Raw genomic sequence first — 15,027 nt, forward strand, 5'->3', positions numbered from 1 at the left:
CTTGTTTTCTTGTTGTCGCTGTACGAATCAAGCAAAAATTATGCTCTAGATCAATTATTGTATACATTTCCTGTTTAATACTGTATGGATTTTTTTCTTAATTCTGAACTACCAGGTACCTTTGACATGAATATAGGATAACGTTTTTATGTAAATAGCGCAAATGTTTTAATTGGGATTTGTTCTCTGTATAAATGTATTTTGTACTTTTTTGATTCTAATTAATCGAATAAAGTGAATTTTGATTTGAGTTGACTTCACCCCATTCTTTCAAGACACCGCAGTTGACTGGCTTGGGTACACTCAATGGGAATTTCTTCTCGCATATCATGAAGAGATTATTGCTGCCATCATGCAGCTGCAGTCTGGGCGGGCCCTGGGCCCCGGCGGCTTCATGGCCGAATTTTATAAAACATTCTGCACCATACTCATCCCTGCTTTGTGACAGTTATATGAAGAAGCCCGCGAGTTGGGCATCCTCCCCCAGACCATGCGAGAGGCGCTTATAATATCCTTCCTGAAACCCGGGAAGCCGATGCAGCAATGCGAGTCATATAGGCCCCTTTCCCTCATTAATGTTGACACAAAAATGTTTGCAAAACCGATAGCAAACCGTATTAGTCCGCTCATGATGTGGAAATGAGCCTTTTTAGGGGCCCACCGGTGCAGGGGTTCACCCTTATCTGTCCACAGGTCCTTAAACCAACAAAGAAGAGATTGGCACTGAAGCTGGAATTCAAAGAACAAGTTTATTCACTCATGAGTGAGACCACGTCCATACAACACCCTCAAGTGTTCCAGGAGGTAGTGACTTGAATACACAGACCATGGGCTTTTTATACTGAGTTTTCTGCACTGGTAAGCATGTAGTTACAAATAGAAGGTACAGGCCTACACAAGAATAACTACCGACAAACATGGGCTAATGGGATATCACTTAGTCAGCAAAGTGGGAGGGGGAGAAGGAGTGCTTATGGCAGCACTAAGACATTGACAGTTCAGTCTGAGACCAGGTATTCTGGTAGCTACAAACTCTTTAGCATGCATATTGCTTTTAGCTGAGTCAGGAGTTTAAAATAGACAGCACAGGCAGGGAAAAAGATGAGCAGCAGAGGATAGAAGAATTATATAGCTGACAAAATGGATGCCACAAACAAGATGGTTTCAGCTTATGCTAACATAGATTATTTGCGATTTCCACAGACGGCCCTTTTAGCATATGCTGAAGACATCCTCCTATACTTTCGAGGGAGTACAGAAAACATTGTGCACATCTATCTGCGTTAATTCAGTAATTTCTTGGTCCATTGCCAAGCGAGCATTTACATTTGTGACATTTCGTTTAGCTGGTATACATGAGGTACAGGTGGGAGCACAAAGGGAACAGAGCATTGGGCCACATTGGATACATAAGCAGCAGGAAAAAAGGATCGCAACAAATATACATAGAGCTGACAATAACTTCTAGCCCCAAGCAGTAAACATAGTCCTTATCCATCCAGTCAAAGTCCATATTCCTGAATCCTAATGGATTTCAGTGACTATTTTGTGCAGCTTCAAAATTGCTTTAAAAAGGGGCGAGGTCAGGGATATAGACACAGCAACTACTTCCGAGGATGCGGTATGCTCCACCACGGTCCGCAAGGACAACGCCGAGGACCATCCGGTTTTGGAGCGCCACAATCCTCGCAATTTGCAGTTCTTCCGTGATATTCCCAAGGGCCATAGCTTTCTGATTGGTTACAGCCCCTACCACACGTGTCAAGCACATAATTTTCCTACTGTTTAAGGCTGCACCAACAAAGAACAGCTCCAAATTAAAGTTAACTTATTGCTGCAGTGCAGTATCAGTCTGATCCACCTCATCATGATCTATTGTCCTCTTAAATCGGCTCTTGGAAAAGTCATTGTACAGTTTATAGTCTTTGTGGTAGGAAACAGGAGCCAAAAACACAGGTGGTAGCAAAAAGGACACGTAACAGCTTCCGAACCACCCAATAGGTAGGTGGTAATACCCTTTACTTCCACAAATGCAATAGGTGTTATGTGATGACAAAAAACTTCTATTGTTTATTCCAGTAATGTTCAATGTTCTATAACAGTCACTTTTTCCCTCAGGGATGCTACCAATACTGCTTACACAAAGATCTGCTGGAGCTCTAGTAACAGCAATAACAGGAGGTCCATTACCCTTGACAGATGGAGTGTTTGGGAAAACATAGCACATGGAGGAATTTCCTCGGCGATACTCCTCCCTTTCCCATTTAGTTCCTGTAGCTTGTGGATCTCCTTCCTCATCAGGATAGCAGACTTTATTTAGCTGAGCATTGAGTCCTCCTACACCAGCATCAGTGATATTAGCAATTTGAGAAGCCCATAACAATGCGAAACAGGCACTGCAGGAGCCGTTATGTAAAAATGGCAAGGGAATGAAAGGGAAATGACTAGGTCATGCGGAACCTGCTGACAGTGGGTGGCATGGACCCATTTCTTTTGGTTGATTACTCGCACCACAGTCCTGGTAGCCAAGAGCACCTGCTCAGGGCCGCGCCACCTCGGGGCTAGGGAGCTGGCTCTCTGGAAGGACTTCATCACCACCTACTCTCCAGGCCGTCGATCATGGCCCTTACCCTGCGACCAGCCTGGAAGCGTTTCCCGAACCTGTTGATAAATAGAAGACAAACTGTCGGTCAACTCAGACAAATAGTTGTTCATCAATACATAAGGTACATCATGTATAAGGCGTGACTTAGGAATCCCCCAAATATTCATTGTTCTCCCGAAAACCACCTCATACGGTGTGAGGCCAGATCGCGAATGTGGTATCGATCTAATGGATAGCAATGCCAAAGGCAGTGCACAAGGTCAGAGATGTGGAAGCTTGTATTTTGGCCAACTTAAGTTTGAGGGTAGAGTTGTATCGTGTCACTAGCCCTGCTGATTGTGGGTGAAAAGCATCATGGAACTTCTGCTTAGTTCCCAATCCTTTCATGAGATAATCAACAACTTACCCAATGAAATGGGGTCTGTTGTCATTCCACAAAACTCGGCAAATGCCAAATTGAGGCGAAAAACTCCTTTAGTAGCACCTTTGCTGTAGTAAGAGCTGTATTATCTTTCGTAGCGTATGCCTCGATCCATTTACTGAAGGCACAAACCACCAGTAAGACATATTTTAGATTATTGCAGCGTTCAAGCTGGATATAATCAATTTGAAGAACCTCAAAAGGTGCAGTTGGTACTGCAAACCCTCCTGTTGGAGTTAGTGTTCCCTTTCTAGGATTATACAGGAGACAAATCAGACAAGACTGGACTATCTTTTTAGCTGTGCCGGCAATATCTGGATGATCCCAAACTTGCATAAGTAGTTTTGCTATTGAGGATGCTCCAACATGTGCCAGTCCATGTGCCATGTGAATCATAGGATATAAATAGGCTGTAGGCAATTTCCACTTGGTAATTTCTTTATTCCTCCAACAGCCCTCATCATCCAATGTTCCCTCCTTAGACCATCGGTCTAATTCATCAGCAGAGGCAGATTGTTGCATGTCCAGCACCTCTTGCCTGGCATCATCCCAACGTTCAGCCTGTGACTTGACTACATACTTGGATGTAATACTTCGCTGCATTGCAGTCTCACGGGCCTGTATGATCCGCAAAGGCATTGCCCTGTCCTATTTTATCAGTCACTTTCTTGTGTGCACTGCACTTAACAATCGCTACTTTCTTAGGAAATGTCAAGGCAGTAAGGAGATTATGTACTAATTACCCATGCACTATTTGTGTCCCGTGTGATGCAAGAAGCTTCTTTCCTTCCCGATTTGCCCAAAATCATGAGCCACTCCAAAAGCATATCGGCTGTCGGTGTAGATGTTTACAAACAGATCATTACTAAGCTCACATGCTCTTGTTAGCGCTATCAACTCAGCTGCCTGAGCTGACTTCTGTGGGATGCGAGCTGTCTCAACTACTGTCCGAAGTGTTGTAAGTGTGTAGGCAGCAGATGTCATGCCACAGGGCAATTTCAAGCAGAACCCGTCGACCCAAAATTCCCCATCAACACTAGAAAGGGGCGTATCCTGTAGGTCAACACGACCCTTTGTTCTTCAGTAAGGGATATACCATCATGTGACTCTTGTGACTGAGGCTGAGCAGTTGGAAATGGCAATAGTGTAGCAGGATTCAGAGTTGAACATCTTTTCATTGTGATATGAGAGGCCAAAAGTGTCAATTCGTAGCCTGTCAAGCGAGCACTAGTCAAATGCTGTGTTTTTGTTTGGTTTAACAGGGGGTCAACTGAATGGGGCCCTAAAACAAGCATTCTATGTGACAAGACTATTCCCTCACTTTGACGTATGGACACAACTGTCGCTGTCACCGCTCGAAAACACCCAGGCAAAGTACGAGAGACTGGTTCAAGGACAGCAGAAAAATAGGTACAAGGACGCTGCTTATGTTATGTTATGTTAAGAGAAACTTATAGAGCGCATGGTCACCAGAAGGTTTCATGGCGCTGATCTTTAATAGTGTCAGGGCGAGACGAGCTATGCGTAGGCTTGCTCAAACAGCCAAGTCTTGAGCACCTTTCTGAACCCAACAGGTTGTCGCGCATCCCGATTGCTAGTGGTAAAGAGTTCCAAAATTTTGGGGCAAGGTAGGAGAACCTACACCCTCCCTGACATATGAGTTTGATGACAGGGGTAGTCAGTAGTTTAAGATAGGCTGATCGTAGGTTGAGGAGTGGGGCATGCTTTACAATCATACGGCTGAAAAATTTGGGGCTCCTGCAGTGCAAGGCCTTGACGATTAGGCATCCTGTCTTAAAAGCTGCACGTTGTACAATAGGTAACCAGTGAAGTTTGGCAAACAGGGGTCTGGCAGATTGCCATTTGGGTTGATTATAGATTAATCTCGCCGCCTGGTTCTGTACTATTTGTAAGCGTTTGCCATTTGGGTTGATTATAGATTAATCTCGCCGCCTGGTTCTGTACTATTTGTAAGCGTTTAAGTAAGAACAGAGGCAGGCCGAGGTAGATAGAATTTGAAAAGTCGAGACGCGATAGTATGAGGACTGTCACAACCTGTATGAGGGCGGAATGGGTCAGCAGATGGGCGATCTTCCTGATTTTCCGCAATTGGAGAAAACAGGAGGAGACCACTGTCCCCACCTGTCCTCTAAGCGAAAGATTTGCATTTATGGTGACTCCCAAGCTTTTCATGGAAGAAGAGGTGGTGGGAGGCGGTCCTAGTTCTGTAGGCCAGTAGTGTGAGCCCCAGGCAATCTCACTCTTCCCTGGCAAGACTAATTCCTTCGGTTTATTATGGGCATTTAATATTCTGGCCGAAAAATAGGTCACTTTGGCTTCCAATATGGCTTTCTTATACTCTTTACGAGCTAGTGAAAACTGCAATTTGTCTTCAATGGAGTATCTTAGCCTCCATATTCTTTCTTTTTGACGGAGCTCAAGTTTTTGTTTTTTTAGCTCCGTGGTAAACCATTTATGGGCATCTATCTGGCGAGCGCGTGTGAATTTAATAAGTGGAGCATGTGCATTGCAGGCCCTTAGTAGACAATCCGAGATGTTCTCGTCCGTAGTATTAACATCAGGGTTAAAGACGGGTGCTGATCTGGCCAAGGTGTCGGCAAAATCCCAGTTTATCAAGAGTCCTCCACTTTCTAGTCATACCTCCCACAGCGGTGGGGGTCTTTATCTTAGAGTTGATAGTGGCTGTAAATTTTATTAAATGGTGCTCAGACCATATATATGGTGAAATAGTGGGCACCGTCAATATAAGGTTAGAGGACCAAATTTGGTCCAGAGTGTGCCCCTTTACATGGGTGGGGGAGGATAAGTGTTGGGCTAGGTTCAAGTTGGAAAGTAGTTCAGATAGTTCTACGGCATGTGGCCCACCGAGGGCATCGTTAAACCAATAATTCAAGTTGCCTATGAGCATGACATTAGCGTAGTTTGTGACAAGGTTGGCCATTTGTTCACTCAAGGAGAGAGGGAAGGTAGGCATAGCCTGAGGGGGGACGGTAGATAAGCACGAAGATGAGAGAACCGGCGCTGGCATCAAGTTTAATAACGATATTCTCTACCTCTGGAAGGTTAAGAGGTGTGATGGTGGTAAACTTGTAGTGTTTGTGTATGTTAGCAGCAACACCGCCACCAATCTTACCAGAGGGTCGATTAGCAGGCAAAATATAATAATCCAAGGGGAATGCCGCTAAAATGTCCGACGCAGAATCTTGGGTAAGCCAGGTTTCTGTGACCAGAAGGACATCTGGTTTTTCAGAGGTGAGCAGTAGAAAGATGCCTAACTGGTGTTTAACCAGAGAGCGACAGTTGAGATAAAGGATACGCAGAGCGGTCTGATTTGCTGTTATGGGGGTAGGGGGATAATGGGAAGTGGGGGGAAGGGGGGACTGCATGGTGGCACTGAGGATGATAAATGTTGCTATCCATGATGCGATTATAGGCAGCAGGGTCGAGAGGGGAACAGAGTTTGGCTAATGATCGAAGTGCCCTAGAGGAGTATTTGAATTTTTGACCAAAGTTTATGGCTCCTGGGCCCGGACGGGCGCAGACGGGCTTGTCTTGTTCCTGTGCCCCGCCTCTGGCTCCTCCTCCTTACGGCCAATTGGCTAAGGCCTAGGGGCGGAAAGTAGCAGAGCACGAGGGGATTACAGCCGGAGTCAGCGAGCACAATTTTAAGTAAGGTTTGTTTTTAAAAAGACAGATTCTAAAAATGGCAATACACAATTCTAAAACAAGGAGCTATCAGCAGCAGGTCCGCGTGGCAACATCTGGGTTAAAACCGAGAGCGTGCAACCGTCTCTCTCATGTACTTAGAGTGTGAAGGCCTTAGTGTAGTCTGGAGTTCCCAGTACTGGTGCAGAACAAAGAGCTTGACGTAACTCTTGAAAAGCATTCTGTAGTTCATGGGAGAGGCATCGGAGTGTTTTTAGTCAAAAGGGCAAACAAGGGTTTAACAATGTAAGAAAAGCTAGGGATCCACTACCTACAGAAAGAAGTAAGACTAATCAGTTCACAAACATCCTCTGAGTACAGGGCACAGGCATGTCTAAAATAGCTTGAATGCGGTCTGGTGTGAGTGCACGTCCCTCCTTAGACAGGAGGTGACCTAAGTATGTAACCTGTTGTCTACAATACTGCAATTTCTTCCGAAAGACCTTGTGATGATGAGATGCTAGAAAGGATAGCAATAAGTGTTCCTTTTTGTTGGAAAATGAGGCAGTATCTGTGAGGCCTGCACAAATAACATGACTACATTTGTCCTTCACTGGGAACCAAACATCCAATTGTAGCGTCTGACTCTGAGGGTAGCGTTGTAGAGCAGTCTGAGGCTTACTCAAGGGAGGTGGTGTGGGCTAGTAATCGCCATTTGCAGGTGTGCAGAAATAACACTCAATAATGGATTGTCCAGTCTGCACTTTGCTTTATAAAAGTAAGAGTACATTTAATAAACACACACACTACTCAATACTATGCACCAATTTACAAATATACATAAACTGTTGGAATTACTTTGTAACACTGCACAACATCTCCACCCCTCCCGCAGGGGGGGTGGGGTCTAGTACCACCACTCCCATGTATGCACATCATCTTGCCCCCAATGCAGGTAGCTGAACATAACCTGGAGCGAGGGCACTGCGCACTGGCACCATCCCAGTGGCGACCCACCCCATTATCTCAACAAGCATTGAAAACAGGTAACCCTCCCTTGGTGACACATAACCCTGACTGAGCATTTCCTACTGACCCTGAAGTATACACCTCTACATCTTAAGGGCTAGCAGTTTGGGTTCTTCACCTAAGCGCAGCAGAAAGAATACATGTTTAAACATCACTTTAGAATGATAGTACTCATCATATTTGTGGAGCATAAGAATGCATTGCAATTACAGCCCCTAAAGGCATCACACATGAAATCACAGGATTATGCATATACAGCCAGACACCCTAGCAGGAATGTCTGGCAACATAACTCCACTTTGCTTACAACACCACCTTCACAGGTACTTCACATTACACAGGACCTTCAGTCCCTCTAAAATAAATAACCTTAGTAAATGCAGTTCTGGTGCAGTTACACCTCTTCACCTCCAGGGGATGCCCTTCTGTAGACATCCCCACCTCAGCCCTTCACTCCTTGATGCACTTCTCCATACACCCCCAGCTGTAGAACAAAAGTTCCAGCCCAGAAGGTGTTAAGATGCTGGCTGAGCCCTTGAGAGGTTATCCTTTTCAAGTCCCCATGAGACTTAAGGAGGGACTTCCAGTTTTCGTGCTGGGGGAAGACTATGCTTCTCCTGCAGCTCCCCCTGCACCTTTGCACACATTTGCTTGTGACCCTGTCCTCCGGGGGCCACCACGAGCTAAGAAAATGCTGCTTTCCCTCGCAGGCAGGTCTGGGCCTGCAAGGCATTATGGGGAGATTCCTCTCCTTTCCTTGAATAGCATAGCAGCGGCTCTCCCGCTGCGTTGGAGAGAGCCGCGATGTGTGCCTCCGACAGCTTTTGACTACCTTTGGGGGTCCGGTCCATCCCAGACCCCCAGGTGAGTGAAACGGCTCTGGGAGCCCAGCCTCGGCCGCGAATGGCAATTTTCGGGGGCCTGGTCCAACCCAGGAGCCTCCTCTCGGGTACGGTGTCCCGGTCCCACTCGGGACCCCCGCAGGACCTCCACGTTGGAAGACAGTCTGGGAGCCCAACCCCGGCTGCCCCCGCCAGCTTCCCGCCTGGACAGCCCCATCGCGTGCTGCCGCGGGAGCCGGCTCTGCAGTTTTGGTCTGCCCGCTCCGGCGGACAGACGCGCAGACCTTCCTCCAGCTTTCAGGGGGGAGTGCACCCGCCTTCCAGCACTCTGGTCCCGGGGATGGGATCCCAGGCTCCAAAACATCTTTTGGGGGGGGGGCTTTTGGGAGGAGAGGGCGCGACGGGTTACTTCCCATCCAACGGGGGGCCAGGGTGGGCTCCTGACGCCCCGCTTGGGGGCATCTTCATGGGGAGCGCGATGGCGCTCCCTGACTTTGCATCAGGCCCAGGAATGGGGTCCCGGGCCCCTCGAGAACTCTCAGCGGGGGTGCGACGGCGCTCCCCGCCCCAGCTTGTCTTCGTCAGGGCACGGGGATGGGCCCCTTTCGCACATTTTCGCGGGGGGTGCGACGGCGCTTCCCCGCCTCCTCTTCACACACGGGGCCCCGGAGTTGGGATGCCAGGCCCCCCCAGCACCTTCTGCTTCAGCAGACCACACCCCAGAGAGAGCTCCTCTTCCTGTGCAAGTTCTTTTAAGAAATTGGGACGGGGGCTGGCAGGAAGTCTCTGGTTGCCCTAACACACAGCAACACATCACTTCTCTGGCCGTGCTCCCTCCTTCCTGCCCAGGTCTCTGGGTTTGTTCAAGATTGTGTCATCCAGAGTCTCGTGCCACATGGTCTCTGAGAGCCCCTTCCCCAAGGGCTTCGCCCTGGTGCAGCTTGGTGTCTGGCACCCAGTGACAGCTGCGGATGGATTAGCCAGGAGCTCCCCCCTCTTCTCTCCTTGGAGGGAAGGTCTTCGCTCTGGGAAGAAATGTCATTAATCCAGACGGCTGGGGTCAGACCCCAGCCAGGCCCTGGTTACGAGCTGACAGAGAAATATAACATTGGTGGATGACCCAAAAGCAGTACAGACATGACACTGGACTCTGCAGAATACTTCTTCTCACATATGTTACAGTGGTGCGTGTCTGGAATTTGTAGGCCCTAGGAAAGTGAAACTAGCCCATGTGCTCCCTATCCCCATAAGAGAATAATGGAATAAATACTGTAAGGCACACTGACTTTCCCTGGCATGTTTCTTCCCACTATATAGAGCCTATTCCATGTCACCACCCAATTCTGCATAGGTCCTGCCACACCATTCACTTTGTATATGCTCTGTGGCTGCGCACGCCAGGAATCTCCCCTGCGCAGCACAAAGACACGCATGTATACGTGTCTGCATGTAACTAGCCTGGTGCCCCTTCCTCCTGTGGCTGCGCAGCAGCCTGGTCAAGCCAGGGGGACATCAGTAAAATCCCCATGCAGTCTCTATCATTACGAGTTCACTGTGGGTGAGTCCCAACTTATGAGCCTACCCAACAGTAAAAGCTCAGCAATTAGGTGCTCAAAAAGCAAAAAAATCCAGGCAGCCCATAGTGACAGAACCACCTTCTAACACTTCTTCACACTGTTCATGGGTATCAGCAGCCAACAAGATGTCATCGACATATTGAATAAGAGCCACCCCTTTTGGTACGGGGAAAGAATCAAGCTGCCTTTTCAATACCTGGCTATAAATGCTAGGACTCTCTGTATACCCTTGTGGAGCTCCACAAAAATCTGAATGAGCGATTATTTAAAGTGAAGCCGAACAAATAACGGCTGTCAGGATGAATAGGTATTGAAAAAAATGCATTCTTTAAATCAATCACACTGAATGTAGTTGCAATAGGAGGAACTATAGTAAGAAGTGTCGTGATGTCAGAAACTACCGGATATTGGGGCACTACTATCTTGTTGACCTCTCTCAAGTCAATGATAAATCTATAAACTTTAGAATCGGGCTATTACAGGTATTGTAAGGAACTTCTTCCACAACCCCCACTCTGATCAGATCCTGAACAATATGTATCAATGCTTCTTCACCTTCTCGAGAGCTCCTTCCTTCACTTGAATATGTACTGGTGGGATAACCATTTGACCCACATCGGTATCTGATGTAGCCCACAAGGTACTAGGTAGCGATGCCAAAGCAATATCCTCTTTAATAAGGCAAGACCTCTCAACCATTGGATAGTTATCATTTAAAATGACACGCACACCATATGGGAAACAACGTATTGTAGCACGAAAATGTTTAAGCATATCGATACCCACAATGTAATCCGACGTGTTAGGGGAAATCAGAAATGGACATGTTGCAGTAAATGTATCAAGACTAAATGCAAGTGGTTGTGACAGTGGGCTAAGGGAAGCTGTCCCATCGAATCCTATCGATGTTATCGTTGTGCCAGACAGGGGAGCCCTAGGAACTAATTGTTTAGACAGAGCACTACAAGTAGCTCCTGTATCAACCAGAAAGTGATCAGCAGAACCCAAGACGTTTGCATCGACATAGGGACCCCTCTGATCTACTGGGACCTCAACCGGTTCCTTACCCCATCCTAGGGATTCCTATGCATAATCCGAATCCTTATGACCATCAGCTGAATAATCAGACATTTGGTATTCGTTTCGCCTATCAAAGGTATTAAAAGAATTAGGATTGTTTTCAACTGCCTCAATTCTGGTACGATTATCCATGCCTCCCCTATTTCCTATGTTCCCCGGACGGCCTCTCATACTTCCTCTACCCCGCTGATACTGCTGACCTCGCAAATGAGGGCACTCAGAACGCCAATGTCCAATCTCTTTACAATATGCACACTGATCAGAAGACAAAATTGCTCGGGGGAAAGGTGGTACACCAGGGCGACATCGCACATCCACCTCTGCCACCACCTCTAAATGAGGGACCAAAGACTTGAGCCAACATAACTTTCGTTTTTAAATCCTTGACCTTTGTATCCTCCTTGCCTTTTGCTTCCAATTCCAGTGGCTCATAATACTGGGCCACAGTCAAGAGAGAGACAGGGCTCTGATGTAGTCCATGAACTCTCGCTGGCCTTTAGGCAACTAGCTATTTCTGGCAACATGTTAGCGACAAATTTGTCGACGAACAGATGCTTACCCGTGTCATCTGTCAACGACTACCCACTAAAGTCATGGAATGTCTCTTCAAATCGTGTAAAGAAATCAGAAACTGACTCATCCGGTTTCTGCTTACAAGATGCTAATGTAGTCCAATCTATTTTCCACAAGTGTTTTCAACTTAGTTACAATGGCTTTGGGAAGATCTAATATCACCAGTTGTGGTTTCTGTGCAGGCTATCAGCATCTATTTCCTCTAAATGCACCCAAGTATCACCATAAGCTACATTATCATCTACCTTCCGAATTGATCTCCACATATCAGGAGGGTAAAATAAGGCCAAAAAAAATGCCAATATCAGGCAACGTCATAGTGCAGGAGCTAATAGCTCCTATTTCTTCATAAAAAGCGGCTGGATTTTTGCGCGGATCAGGCAAAGCAGCTTTAAGAGCCATAACGTCTGCTCTACTCCAAGGGGTATAGACCCAATTATAAATAAAATATCCCTACGCATTAGCTGAAGTTTTATCGTCACTTGTTCCCGCTCCCTTTGGAGGAACATACAAAGGCGCAGCTTCACGCATCGGCTTCACTGTAACTACAATATCACCAGTGACTTTTATCTGTCCCTGTAGCTCCTTGTCGCGCTGGGGTCTGAACTGCTTGTTCAGCTATAGCTTTACCAGCTGCCTTTTTCTCCTCTCGCAGACGGAATGCGTCAACGTACAATTTAACCACTCACCTAATTAGATCGGACACCTGTGAAAAAAGAAAGGTACCATCACTTAACTGTTTATAATCAGAATTTATATCAGAGGGCTCTAGAGCACCAGAATGTTTTCTAAAGCGGAGTATTACTTCCCAAGTAAACGTCTCTACAAAATATAACTGCTCTAAATCTGTCCATTGCTGAACCATTGCTAGAATTTCTGGAGCGGAGGCACTCCCGTGAGCTGCTTTACGGGCAGTGGATCTAAGAGTGACCTTGCGTTCAGTAGTTAAAGTAGAGCGAGTTGTCCGCCCGACTTCATTATCTTCATCTTTTTCTTCTGAAGAAAAATGCTCCTCATCAGAACCTTCATTCTCAGGGGCGCTAGGGAATTTATACGGGGCGGAGGTCTGTCTAACAAAATAGAATCATCTGGAGGTCTATAAAGTATGGGATAAATGGGGCGCCTAACAGGGTACTGGCCAGTTACCTCTAAATGACGCTCCCTATCTTCTCTTTTATTTCTTTAATTTCCTTATTTTTTAATTCCAATGCTTTTTCATAAATCGATTTGTGCTATTCTTTTTCTGCTATAACTTCTCCTCTCCTCACTCTCTCATTCACTTCTTTCTCCCACACTCGTACACAATCAAAAATATCTTGTCGACTCTTTTGTTTAAACAGACACTGCTCAACATACTGAATCTTTTTAAAATCAAATGACCCATTTACTGGCCATCGTAGATCAGGATCCTTTTTCGTATATTTGTTCCACAGTGTACTATACATTATGGAAGAAATACCATATTTAATATACATAAACCTATTAGGTGTCCCCTCTAGGGGAACCGGCTGACTACTTTCTAGATCCATACTGGTATCTCCAAGACAGCAACACATTCTACGAAGTGTGCTAGGAGCAGGCATGCCAAAAATATTATAATCAAATACAATATTATAGTCAAATAGTATTTATCCCAAATATATCAAAAGTAGAGAAAAATCTCCTCATGACCTGCCTTCGTTTATTGCAATAAACAAACGAACAAAACCAGAATCTTGGCCAAGCAAATCCAAAACAAGAGTGTCGCTTCAGCGACCTTACCAAACCAAAGTCTACAACCTCCACCTGCCAAGCTCTGGGTTGACCTAATGGTCACTGCAATACTTACACCAAAGGAGTTCTCAGTCAGGACCGGCCACCACCTGGAGGGTCAGATTAGGAAAACCCGAAAAGCACTTCGGTCTGCAAAGACAAAGGGTCTCCTCATGCAGGGTACCTCCTCAGTAAAGTTCCTGTCCTCCGTCAAGACCACTCCTTCGGACGGCCGCGTCTCCGATGAGCCCTACGTTGTGCGCCAAACTGTGGAAATTAGCCTTTTTAGTGGCCCACCGGTGCAAGGGTTCACCTTTATCTGCCCACGGGTCCATAAACCACCAAAGATGAGATTGGCACTGAAGCTGGAATTCAAAGAACAAGTTTATTCACTCATGAGTTTAACAGGTCTGTGGTATGTGTCATAGGTATACGGCGCTACAGAGAAAGTGCACAAGTATTCCCGGTTCTCTAATATGACGGTGCTGAAAGGCGTAGAGACACCACACACTCTACAGATGTAAGCCGGAGCTTAACGTTACTTCTTGCTGAAGCCTCAGCACACGTGATAAATACACGTGTTTTTGTTAAATTCACACATGAAATACGAGTACATAAACAAAAAAGTATTTCTTTCTTTTTTCAAAAAACACAGAGTACAATATTCTTCTTGTCTTCTTTATTAAGACGAGTCCAGGTGAAGTGTCGAGATTACAGGCTGTAATCTCGACACTTCACCTGGACTCGTCTTAATAAAGAAGACAAGAAGAATATTGTCTACAAAAGAAAGAAATACTTTTTTATTCACTCATGAGTGAGACCACGTCAATACAACACCCTCAAGTGTTCCAGGAGGTAGTGACTTGAATACACAGACCATGGGCCTTTTATACTGAGTTTTCTGCACTGGTAAGTATGTAGTTACAAATAGAAGGTACAGGCCTACACAAGAATAACTACCGACAAACATGGGCTAATGGGAAATCACTTAGTCAGCAAAGTGGGAGGGGGAGCAGGAGTGCTTATGGCAGCACTAAGAGATTGACAGTTGAGTTTGAGACCAGGTGTTCTGGTAGCTACAAACTCTTTAGCATGCATATTGCTTTTAGCTGAGTCAGGAAGTTAACTAAAATAGACAGCACAGGCAGGGAAAAAGACGAGCAGCAGAGGATGGAAGAATTACAAAGCTGACAAAATGGATGCCATAAACAAGATGGTTTCAGCTTATGTTAACAGAGATTTGTGATTTCCACAATGACTGCCCTTGTCCTCCCTGACCAGTCTGAGTTTGTTCCCAGTAGAGGAACTTCTCATAACATTCGCACCCTGTTTGCTGTCTTACACGACATTGAATCCCCGACACAAATGCGGTGGCTTTCTTACTTGACGCCACCAAGGCATTTGACTCCCTGGAATGGGACTATTTGGCCTTCGTGTTCAACCGCATGGGATTTCCCGCTCCGTTTCTGGCGTGGATCCTCA

The 15,027-nt window shown here is 46.1% G+C and overlaps 1 protein-coding gene across 4 annotated transcripts in view; it reads right to left on the bottom strand.

Annotated features, from left to right (window-relative positions):
• LOC146859179 (gap junction gamma-1 protein-like) overlaps window positions 1–15,027 on the bottom strand; it is a 136,818-nt gene that overhangs the window by 107,441 nt on the left and 14,350 nt on the right. Inside the window, exon 2 of one of the 4 annotated variants that reach the window (XM_085649856.1) lies at window positions 13,730–13,910. The exons of 2 other annotated variants lie outside the window; for them this stretch is intronic. The gene's annotated coding sequence lies outside the window, so the exon portion shown is untranslated. Of the gene's footprint in view, window positions 1–13,621; window positions 13,641–13,729; window positions 13,911–15,027 lie in introns of those variants that run through there. One more of the 4 variants, XM_085649857.1, reaches the window with a different exon arrangement.

Source organism: Triturus cristatus, chromosome 3_2 (genome assembly GCF_964204655.1).
Source record: "Triturus cristatus chromosome 3_2, aTriCri1.1, whole genome shotgun sequence".
Classification (NCBI taxonomy): domain Eukaryota; kingdom Metazoa; phylum Chordata; class Amphibia; order Caudata; family Salamandridae; genus Triturus; species Triturus cristatus.